An 11,750-nucleotide genomic window follows, 5' to 3' on the forward strand; every position below is an offset into this window, starting at 1 on the left:
TGGAAATATAGAGGGAATAATATGATGTTCCAATATATGTATACATTATAAAATGATCAAATCAGACAAATTTGCATATTCATAACCTCAAATGTCTACAGTTTCTTTGTGATAAAAACATACAAAGTCCTCTTTAATATATCTTGAAATACAAGACACATTATTAACTATAGTCATTGTTTTGAATTCATTCTTCCAATCTACTTGAATCTTTGTAAGTTTGGCAAATATCTCTCATTTCCCTGTTGACCCTCCACCTGTCCCAGCTTATGGTAATTATCATTCCACTTTCTATTTGTATACTTTAAACTTTTAAAATCCCCTCCCATTATGATCTTTTGTTCCCCTCCCTCAACATCTTTCCCCGAACTCTTCTCTCATATTTTGGTATATTTTGTTTTTGCTCTCTGACACCATCCAAAATGGAATGTTGAGGTGCCAAATATTCTATAGATCTTTAGGTAGTCCCAACCACGGTCAGCTCATAAATAGTCTCTGGAAGATAGCATTCCAAAGCACTCCTCCTTATTCTGTGACTGTTACATTCTTTCTGCCCGTACTACAGTGTTTCTTGCACCTTGTAGGACATGATATACGTGTCTTATTTAGGTTTGATACTCAACAGCCACTTATTTTCAATACTGAGTTTCCACCTATGAAGTTCAAGTGGCATTTGTCTGTTTGTGTCCTCTTTATTTCACCCAGAATTTTGTCCTCTTGGTTCATCTCTACTATTGCCAATACCAGAATTTACTGTTATTTAAAGGCAAAAGAGCATATATTTTGTATGTGCTCCTCATATTTTACAACCATTTATCTACTGATGGATATCAATTATTTCCATGTCTTGGTCATTGTGAATAATGATGAAATTATCATCAGAGTATTTTTTTAAATATGCTTGAAATAAAGCATATAATTTCACACAAATATGTATGTAAAAGGAAGTTTATATTACAACTAAATAAATTAAGATGAAATAACATTTATAAAGAAATGTTGAAAAATCAATAGTATATAATTACATCCAGGTATATTACAAAAATATTTTCCACTGTTTTGAATATGCAACTATCCATTTACAATCACATCAAATAAATGGAAGATTTAAGGATCAATAACTGGAAAATAATTAAAGTATATTTTAAAGAGACTATTTCATAGGATATTGGGTTAAGTCATCAAACTATTTTCCCTTTAAAAGTTATTAATATATATAATATAGAAACTATATTTCAATCCTTTGAATATTTCCTAGCTGTATGTGTACATTCAGTTATCATTTGTTTATAGACCATCTCAATATATTACACATACAATCAAGCAAACAGTCATGAGTTTTGTTTTGACACTTTAGGCAGAAAGGCAGAAAAAATATTATCATTTTAAGATAATGTTATCTCTAAAACATGTATTTGCCTCCAATATCACACATAAACTACTTTAAGTAGCACTATTAATTCTCATCAAATAATATATTAATGACAAAGAAACAAACTTATGAGGCCTGGCTTATAGTGATAAATTTATTCATTAAATTGTTAATATCTCATAATTTTAATACATACTCTTGGGATGTCAAAATTTGTTTAAGCAAAAATAAATGAGTTTAAACTCCATTAAAAATAGACATCAAAAGATAATGTTTTTCTTTATGGTTAGTAAATATTTAGCATAAGATTTGTTTCCCAATAGAAAAGAAACATGCCATGAGAAATAAAATTCCCTAGAAAGGCTATTAAGTCTTATGGTTTGACATGTCTAAATTTTGATGGATATGTTATTACCTATCTTCCCATAAGTGAGAGATTTAAAATAAAATGGACATGTGGGATATTTAAAGTTATCATGACATTAACTACACTCATTACTGCTAATAAAAAGATAAAGCAGGGGCTGGAGAGATGGCTTAGCAGTTAAGTGCTTGCCTGTGAAGCCTAAGGACCCCGGTTCGAGGCTCAGTTCCCCAGGACCCACGTTAGCCAGATGCACAAGGGGGCGCATGCGTCTGGAGTTCGTTTGCAGTGGCTGGAGGCCCTGGCGTGCCCATTCTCTCCCTCCCTCTCTCTCTCTCTCTCTCTGCCTCTTTCTCTGTCTGTCACTTTCAAATAAATAAATAAACATAAACCAAAAAAATTAAAAAAAAAAAAAGATAAAGCAGGGCATGGTGGAGTACACCTTTAATCCCAGCACATAGGAGGCAGAGGTAGGAGGATTGCTGTAAGTTCAAAGCCACATTGAGACTACATAGTGAAGTCCAGGTCAGCCTGAGCTAGAGTGAGACCCTATCTTGAACATCCCTCCCCCCAAAAGATAAAATTACATTTTAATACACAACAATGAAAATTGATAATGAATTGAATAATTAAGCTAAAAATTTCAATACATCACTTCTAAAAGTCCTCAGGATGTTTTTTAGTTTTTGAATTCAAACAATGAAGAAAAATCAATACCTATCAATTGTTAAAATTAGTATTTTATTTCCTACATTCAAAGAAAGTTTCTTAGGTAATAGTGCAACAGCACAATTAATAAGTGCTTATAAATGAAAGGGATCAAGGGGTAGTTTATAATTCTAAATGGTCAGTAGTTTATTTATAATTTTCAGTTTCAACACTAAAAAGCTGTAAAAGAAAGATTTTAATGTTAAAAGAATATTTGGGCTGGAGAAATGGCTTAGCAGTTATGGACCTTTGCCCACAAAGCCTAATGGCCCAAATTTGATTCCGCAGTACCCACGTAAGCCAGAAGCACAAAGTAGTGCATATGTCTGGAGTTTGTTTGCAGTGGCTAGAGGCCCTGGCATGCTCATTCTCTCTCTCTCTCCGTCTTTTTCTCTCTGATATAAATACACAAATCAATAAAAATGAATATTGATTAACATATCTGGTCAGTAGCAAAAATTGGTATTGTCACATGGTCAATTACAAAAAAAATAATGAGAAAACTTTTTTTCATGTTTGAATATTTTTTATTATTTATGGACATACTCAGTATATAGACAGCATATGTTGGTACCGTCCTTCCCTGCATTTCTGCCTCCCAAAGGGACCCTCCTCATTGGAAATGCTGGTCATCCCCATGAAGATTGTGGGCCATGTATTGTGGAGGCAATTATCAGTTATGGGGGAGAGGCAATGTCTCTGTGCATAATGTGCCAACTTGTGGTTCTAACAATGTTTCTTCCCCCTCTTCCATGAAATGTTCTGAGCCATGCGGGATTCATTTTAAGTCTACTTTTGATTATTTGAAGTGTTTTAAACTTTGGTTAAATATATAACTGTATATCAGATTTTCATGTTGTATATAAAAATTCTTAGGAACTCTTAATGCTAAGATTTGTATTTTAAGACCATTCACCTACAGTGTGTCTCAAAACTTGCCAAAGTGCTTAGGTGAAAGTGATAACCACATTGTCTCAAAGAACTGGAATTCTCATTGGGAAGAAAGACTAATAAAAATTGAAATAACACATATGTATACAGGAATGTACTTATGTCCAATGATGGCTAAAGAGAGGAGCTATCACAGTTAAAGTAATTATTTTCTAGTTTCATTGTCAATAAAAACCACAGGTATGACACACAAAGGATATATGCAGTGATCTTCCAATTTAAATTCCAGAAGTCCCTCAGGAATCCCTTCTTGAGATTTTGTGATTTAAATTGAGGTTCCTGAAGTAAGATTACTATGGTGTCAAACTCTGTGGAAAGATTTCTTAAGATAGCAAGTCACTGGGTTCCAGACCTCACCCTCCTAAAAATACAGCAGAGAAATAACCAAATGGCATATGATAGACTTCCACCAAAAGGATGAAAAATTCACTTAATTATTGCTGTTTCACAAGCAACATTTTCTTTTTTATCTTAATTGTTATGTTTTCTACTTTTTAAAAACTTTTATTGACAACTTTCATAATTATAGACAATAAACCCTGACAATTCTCTCCCCACCCCCACTTTCCTCTTCGCAAATCCACTCTCCATCATATCCCCTCTCCCTCTCAGTTAGTCTGTCTTTTATTTTGATGTCATCATCTTTTCCTCCTATTATGAGGGTCTTGTGTAGGTAGTAGCAGACACTACAAGATCATGGATATCCAAGCCGTTTTGTTTCTGCAGTTTAAGGGGCCCTACCCTTCCTTTGGTTCTTACATTCTTTCTGCAACCTCTTCTGCAATAGACCCTGAGCCTTGGAAGGTGTAATAGAGATGTTTCAGTGCTGAACACTCCTCTGTCACTTCTTTTCAGCATGATGATGCTTATTGATTCATCCCAAATGTCACCACCATCTGAAAAGAGAAGCTTCTCTAACCAAAAGTGAGAGTAGCATTAATACATGGGTATGGACATTAAGAGAAGTGCTTACTGGGCAGTTTGGTGAGCACAGTATATGCATTTAGCCAGACACCAGCATAGGTTACACCTCAGGAATCATGACTTCCCCCATCATAGGTTTTCAGTATCAGTATCAGTAACCTCCCATAGAGTGGCCTCCATGTCCAGTTAGAAAGTAGTTGGTTTCCCCCATAACAGACATGGCACTTATGGCACATATTGGCTCATTTGGCCTGGGTGTCTAAACTTAAGGCTTGCAGTGCCCACTGTTGTTTATCTCCACGGATGACTTCTCCTATGGAGTTGCATGCAGTGTATCTTTTTCTAGCTTTCAGTCAGCTGGTCTACAGGCGGAAGGTTTTTAGCTCATCTCCAGCTTTATTTCCCAGTGGCCATTCAGCCCAAGAATGTGGAGTCCTCAGCAATAGGATCTTACCATCTATTCCTTGTGGTAAACTATTTGGCAATGGCTTATAATGTTTGAGGGTCATCAGGGACCTCCCTGGCCAACAACTCACTGGAATATATCACATCACCGGCACTGAATTTTTTTATAGTAACAATATACTGCTACTAAGTGTGCCATTGTAAAAAAAAAAAAAAAGTAGGTTTCATATGGCTTATTCATACCATCTTAAATTTTGATTACCTCCACCCTTTCTTTATTTTATAACTGAAGACTTGAGTTCCAGTGACAAATGCTATTGCTAAAGATCTCTAAAGCAGTATGGGAAATTGCCAGCAAAACATGTTAAATGAAGATCACCTCTTCTGAATGTCTACCTAGGAGTGGAGTTAACTCTTCTGCTACCCTATTCAAGTCAGAATCTGTTCTGCATCCTGTTGTTATTTTAAATAAACATTAATTGTGCCTTTATGTTTATTTGTCTTTTGAAAGTCAGAAGTACCTCAAAATATTCATAACTTCTTCTTCAACCAGCCTAACATTGATCCAGAGTTGTGTACATGAAAACAACCATATTTGTCCATATGGGCCATGGTGAATGTTTGTCCTGTTGCTTGTGTCAGCTATGGGGTTCCCAGTCACCCTGAAGGCAGTAACTGGACCTACTGAATCTGTAGCTCATCTGACTAATGGAGAGCTCTGTGCAAAATGCCACTGTTCAGACTGTTTCTCTATGCTGTATAATAGTACTTACTTGGGTGAGATGGAAAGTTGGTTTGTTTTAAGACACACTACCAATTTTACTTTTTCTGACTTTGGAAGCCATGTGCTTCTTGGGAAGCTCAGGGAAAGACCTCTTATTTCACCTCTTTCCTATAAGTAATCCTAATGATTTCACTGGTTCACTAAGCTAGAGTTGGGTTATTTCTTTGTTCTCTTGTCATCACCCTATCTGAGGTGTGTTCACATAGGCAGGGCCCTGGGCTAAAGCAAACCTAAGCTGTCTGACATGAAGGTCCTTGGCTATGAAAAGGTCACAGCAGCCTGAACCGCTGGTCATATCTCAGGGACCAGGCTGGCAGGGGAGCACCTACCCCCACTCTTGGGGGTTGCAGTGAGCCAGGATCTTCCCCCTATTCTTAGGAGTCACAGTGAGCCTGGATCCCCAGACAAAATCTTGGACCCTGAGATTGGCAGGAAGTAAGGCCACTCCTTCTCCAAGCATGGGAAACCTGGACATTCAGATAAGACTTTTTGCCCATAACCCTGTGGCCTTTGGCTGGTTGCCGAGAAAACTCCTTATATGGTATCAGCCAGCATCTTTGCTCATCCCATCCCTCTGCCATTGCCTACATGCTGGAATGAATGTCCCCATATGCTAATTAGGCAACAGCAAGCAACCTTGTACATCTAATCCCCTTAAGACCCTCAATTGCTTATAAACCCATTTTCCTGACAATAAACTGAGAACTATTCATTGAAACTGTCTCTCAAGAGTGATTGTTTCTCTTGTCATACACTTATAACCTTGGGGTCCATGGTTGCCTGGACTCCTTGGGGGACCCTGGTCTGCCCAAGGACCCAGCATCCCACAGCTGGTGCCTGAGCAGGGACCCTCTGAGATGTGCCAAGGTAAGTGTGTGCTCTCCCAAAAGGACAATCATCATTTAGGGGCATCAGGCCCTTGCCTTCATGTTTTTGAGGGCTGGTAGGTTTCTCTTTTCCCTCCTTTAGTTTTGGTTCCCACCATTGCAAGGTTTCAGACATGACCAACTGGCAACTGACATCTCTTGGCCCAGGCCATTCTCTGGTATTGACTGAAGGCCAGCCATCCTCTGCCTGGACTCCAACAGCCTGTTGGGTGTTGGCAAAACTCTCTATCTACTTCTCTTTAACACAAAAATCCAGTAGCACATCAGCCTATTAAAAGCCTGTAGTGCAGGTTGTCGGTCTCTTAAACTTATGGAGAGGCTCATGTCCAGATTATTGGTGAATCCTCCTGTGGAGCTAATCAGCCCTCAGAATGTTACCCTCTGGCCTTAGAGGTTGAAGAAAATTTTGTCAAATATCTAATTGATACTAGGGCAGATAAACCAATCCTAAAGTGATCTGAAGTTCCCCAACACTGGGAATTAATTCCTAGGCCCAAATTAATAGGGGTAGGTGGTCCTTCACAAGCATATTTTATCAAATAAGTCTTTAAGTGAACAGACTCAGATCGAACTACAGGTCTCATCTGGCCCTTGGTGGCAGATGTAAGAAGTAACCTGCTAGGGAGAGACATCCCTGAGGCCCTAGATGTAGTTATCTCTGGAATGTAGAAGGAGAATGCATTGAGACAGAAGACTATGATAGATATCTTCGCTAATGTCATCCCCAATCCTAAAGGCCACTGCTAAACATGAAACTCCCTGCCTAAGATGGCTTTCTGATGAGCCAACCTAGATTGAACAGTTGCCTCTGCCAAGGGAGAAACTCGAATTCCTAAGTCAGTTAGTAACAGAACAACTGAACTTAATCACGCACACCCCTTGTGGAGCCCGTGGAACACTCCTGTGTTTGTAATCTGAAAGGGCTCAGGAGGATGGAGGTTACTACAAGATCTTAGGGCCATCAATAAAGCCAGGCTGATTTGGAGGTCCCCTTAGAGGGGACTGCACATTCCAGTGAACACCTTCCTCTGTGCTATTGATATTAAGGATTGTTTCTTTTCTATCCCCCTGCATCCCTGAGACCAACAACGCTTTGCAATCTCAGTTCCCTCTATCAATAATGCAGGACCTACCAAATGCTTTGAGTGGATGGTACTGCCCCCACAGTATGGCTAATAGTCCTACTATATGCTAAGAAGAAGTTGCTATGGCATTAAGGCCACATTTAGATTAAGGCCTTGATATCTATCATTACATGGATGACTTCCTAGTATGGAAAGACTCCTCCACCTCACTAGCCGAGCTAAGTGATCTATTAATAAATTCCCTCATTGAGGCAGGCTTCAAAAGTGCCCCAAATAAAGTCCAACTTATGTTGGTCTCACCTATAGCTTTTCTGGGGACAGAATTCTCCCTCACCTCTGCCCAGTCTCTTAATCCCACAGTCTCCTTTCCCCAGAAGTTTACATTGGCTTCACTTCAGAACATTTTGTGGAACCTCATTTGATGCTGGCCATGGCTTCCTATCCCCACCAGTGACTTACCACCCTTATTTGATATGTTAAAAGATGACAAAGACCCACCCCCCCACCACCTCCTAAACCCAGAGGCAAAACAGGCATTAACTAAGATTAATAATGTATTTTCTGATATGACACTTGCCCTGGACTCACTAGACAAGCCCATTCAGCTTATGATATTTAACTCCTCCACAACTGTCATGGGAGCCCTAGAACAACCCCAAGGAGTCCTGGAATGGCTCCACACCTCCATTGGCAGTGCCCCATGTTTATTAACAGAGATTGACGCCCTCCTGGCCATGATCAAAATAGGGTGAGATAGGGCTCCCCAAACTTTGGGCAAAGGACCTGACACTATCATAACCGCCTTCTCACTTGCTGACATACAATGGCTATTTAGGAACCACTCACAATTTTCCATCAGTCTAATAGGCTTCCCCGGTCAAATTGACAACCACTACCCCAATAAAAAATGGATTCCTGCAATACCTTTCCTAAAACGGTTCCCCCCCCCACTTTTCACCAAACAAATCCCCGGAGGCCCCCTATTTTTACAGATGGGGAGAAAGGAGCAGTGGTAGTTCTTTACCACCCAGGGGATCAACCTCCCATCATCATTTTTAAAGAACTTCCTGACAGATCCCCACAATATAAGGAGTTATATGCCATCTATCTGGCACTCCTTGAGGAAGAAGTCCCCTGTAATCTCTTTTCAGATAGCATCAATGCTGTTAACTTACTCCCCTGGCTTGCTCACTCACATATCCAACTAGATGAAAATCCTCTTTCACCCCTGCTGATAAAAGTCTCCAACATCATTTACAAAAGAAGCCCCCCTCTTATGCAACACATAAGGTCTCACAGCCCCTTACCTGGCCCCTTCACCAAGGGAGGAAAATGCATTAGCAGACCAGACATCTTCCTGGTCAACCTTGAGGAAGCAGAAAAATTTCATGCTAACACCCAGGTAAACCTTAAGGGATTACGATTATGCTTCCCTCTGATTCCCCCAAATCAACTCCAACATAAACTAAAAACATGCCAGTCTTTGCCTCACTAATAACAACACCTGTCCTTCAGACGATGGGCACTAACCCCCAAGGCCCCAAGGACAATGCCCTTTGGCAGATTGGTGTCACTCATATTCCTCAATTCAGTCATCACAAATATGTCTTTGTGACAGTGTATACTTAGTCCCATTATATATGGGCCACAGCACAAGCAGTATAAAACTCAAAAAAAAAAAATCATACACATCATATGCTCTCTACATTTGCCATCACGGGTGTCCCCCACCAAATAAAAACTGATAATAGTCCAGCTTTTGTCAGCTTCTCATTCAAAACTTTTTTTTTTTTTTTTGCCATGGCTAGTTCTGCAGTCTCCTCTGCGTGACTGCGAGGCCCAAGAAAGAGCCTCAGACCTTCATCATCCCCAACAATGCAGCAGAGGAGAAGAAGCTGAAACAGTAGCTGCTCATGAAGAACCAGGACAAAGCAGTTCTAATTCCAGAAAAAGGGAACAAATGGGCACCTCTACCTACCCCAGAAATTTGTCCAAGATGTCATGGGTTCCAGTGCTGGGGCTGCCAGCGGAATGTTCAACATCTACAGGCACCTGTGGTGGAGAGAGTACCAGCGGCAGGACTACATGGAAGCCATGGCTGAGGAGCAAAAATTGGATGCAGAGTTCCAGAAGAGACTGGAAAATAATAAAATTGCTGCAGAGGAGCAGATGGCAAAGCACCGGAAGAAGCTCCAGAAGTTAAAAGAGAAGATAATTTGGCAAAGAAGATGAAACTTGTGCAGAAGAAACAGAAAGAAGGACCAATTCAGGCCCAGGAGCAGCAGGCCAGCAGTTCAGAGGAGGCATCTGTAATGGAGGAGGAGGAAGAAGAGGAGGATCTCAGCTTGGTCATGGGGTGAAGAGGTGTTTGCACAATGGCTGTTACCAGCCTGGCTCACTCTGTGGCCAGGGCCCCAGAAAATCCTCATTGTGATGAGAAGGATGAGGAGGCATGTGGCTCAGGAGCAGGCAGTTTGAGGCCTTACTGTCTGGGGACAGCTTGCCTGCGGTCCTTCTGAACTCCTCTTGAAGATAGAGTGCTTCACCCCCTCACTGGTGCCTGTTCCCTGCTGCTTGGGCAGCAATGCCCAAGGTGGTTTCTCTGAAGGGAATATTGGGAATATTTATTTAGTAAAGAATAGAAAACTTGTTGGTTTTGTTAAAAAACCATCATACAGGAATCCTACACAACCCACAAGGCCAAGGTATAGTAGAAAGAACACACCAAACCTTAAAAGCCCAACTTAAAAAGTAACAGCCCAATACCTATCCACCCAATCTTCAGTTAGCTATTGCTATCACTGCTTTAATCATTTTAAATATATACAAAAACTCCCAATATCCTCATATCACCCTCCACTGGCATACACCAGAGACTGCCCATCCCATTCTGGTGTGATGACAGATCCCTTAGATGGAATATGGAAGGGATCAGACCCCTCTCCTCACCATGGGAAGGGGATTTGCTTGTGTCTTCCCACAGGACCAGCCCAGGGCCATTTGGGTAGCAGCTCAAAATGTCTGATTCCACCCCACCAGCCAAAGAGATGTCTTCCCTGACGTTTGAAAGATCAGAGATGGAAGAAACGGAGAAAGCACTGCACCTGAGTCAGAAAACGGGAGGCCCCTGGGGGGATGTCCATGACCTTGTGGATGCAGCCAAAGCTATATGCCAACCACAGGCCTCCTTCTCATCTATTTTGCTGGTGGCTCTAACAACCTTACATTGCAATGAAAATGTCTCTCGAGCTGCCTCTCTCATCACCCTCCCCAGTGGAGGATGGCGCTTTGAAGCCCAAGAGACCTATCAAGGTGTCAATAAAATCATTGGCACAGGCCCTACTAAAGGCTGCCAAGACACTGTAACCTTACATAGCTATCCTAAGTCTGGTTTGTATAAATAGCATGGCATGCTTTGCCTATTGCCAAACCAACAAAGAATGTCTTAGAGACCAAGACTATTAATGGATGATGCTGATCCAATTATTGTGCCATACATTGTCAGCTTTAGAGATCCAGACTCTGTCTTCAAATCCACCTGGAAAACTTGAGAGTGTCACTCTCCATAGGACATCCCTAGAATGAACACTGGAGGATAGGGGTAATGGAAAAACTTTATGCTGGTATCTACTACTCATCATCTCCCTCTGGTACTCTTCATATTTCTAGACAGTATATCCCTATTTCTCACCTGGTGAAAATTAACCATCGTAGTCCCTCACAGGAAAAACAAGTCACAGAAAAAATACAAGCCACTATAACGTGGACATAATATATCCAATATGTAGCCAACCTTCTCCCTTTTTCTAACTATCCTAATGCTTCTAACTGCTTCTTCTGTGTATCTCCTACCCATCCCCTGCTAACTGCAGTTCCTATTAATGCCACACTAGAATACCCTACATCTATAGCAAGCTATTCCCAACCCTGCCTTACTGATATTCCCTTCTTTGATGCTGGTCAAGGTATGGCTCTCTGGCCATCCAGTTCTAAGCTGACAAGAGCTGAATGTCTCCTCAATATTTCCATAGCCAAGACAACTTGTGTCAAGACAGCCACTCTCCTATGGTGTGAAGGGCTAAACACCCCATGCATAAATATTTCCTCTCCCACTTATTGTTCCCCAGTCTCGATTGTTCCACAGGTGTATCTCTATAAGGAAGTGGAAGCTGCCTATTAGCTCCACCTCAGACAACATAGAGAGATTTTCATCCTGCTGCTGGTGGGCCTTGGCCTGACGCTGTTCCTTGGTGTCTCCGGTGTTGTAGGA

General features: G+C 40.8%; 1 pseudogene; it reads left to right on the plus strand.

Annotated features, from left to right (window-relative positions):
• The first annotated feature begins 8,387 nt into the window (after window positions 1–8,387).
• On the plus strand, window positions 8,388–9,840 carry LOC105944440 (annotated as a pseudogene).
• Window positions 9,841–11,750: the final 1,910 nt, after the last annotated feature.

Source organism: Jaculus jaculus, chromosome X (assembly GCF_020740685.1).
Source record: "Jaculus jaculus isolate mJacJac1 chromosome X, mJacJac1.mat.Y.cur, whole genome shotgun sequence".
NCBI classification, from domain to species: domain Eukaryota; kingdom Metazoa; phylum Chordata; class Mammalia; order Rodentia; family Dipodidae; genus Jaculus; species Jaculus jaculus.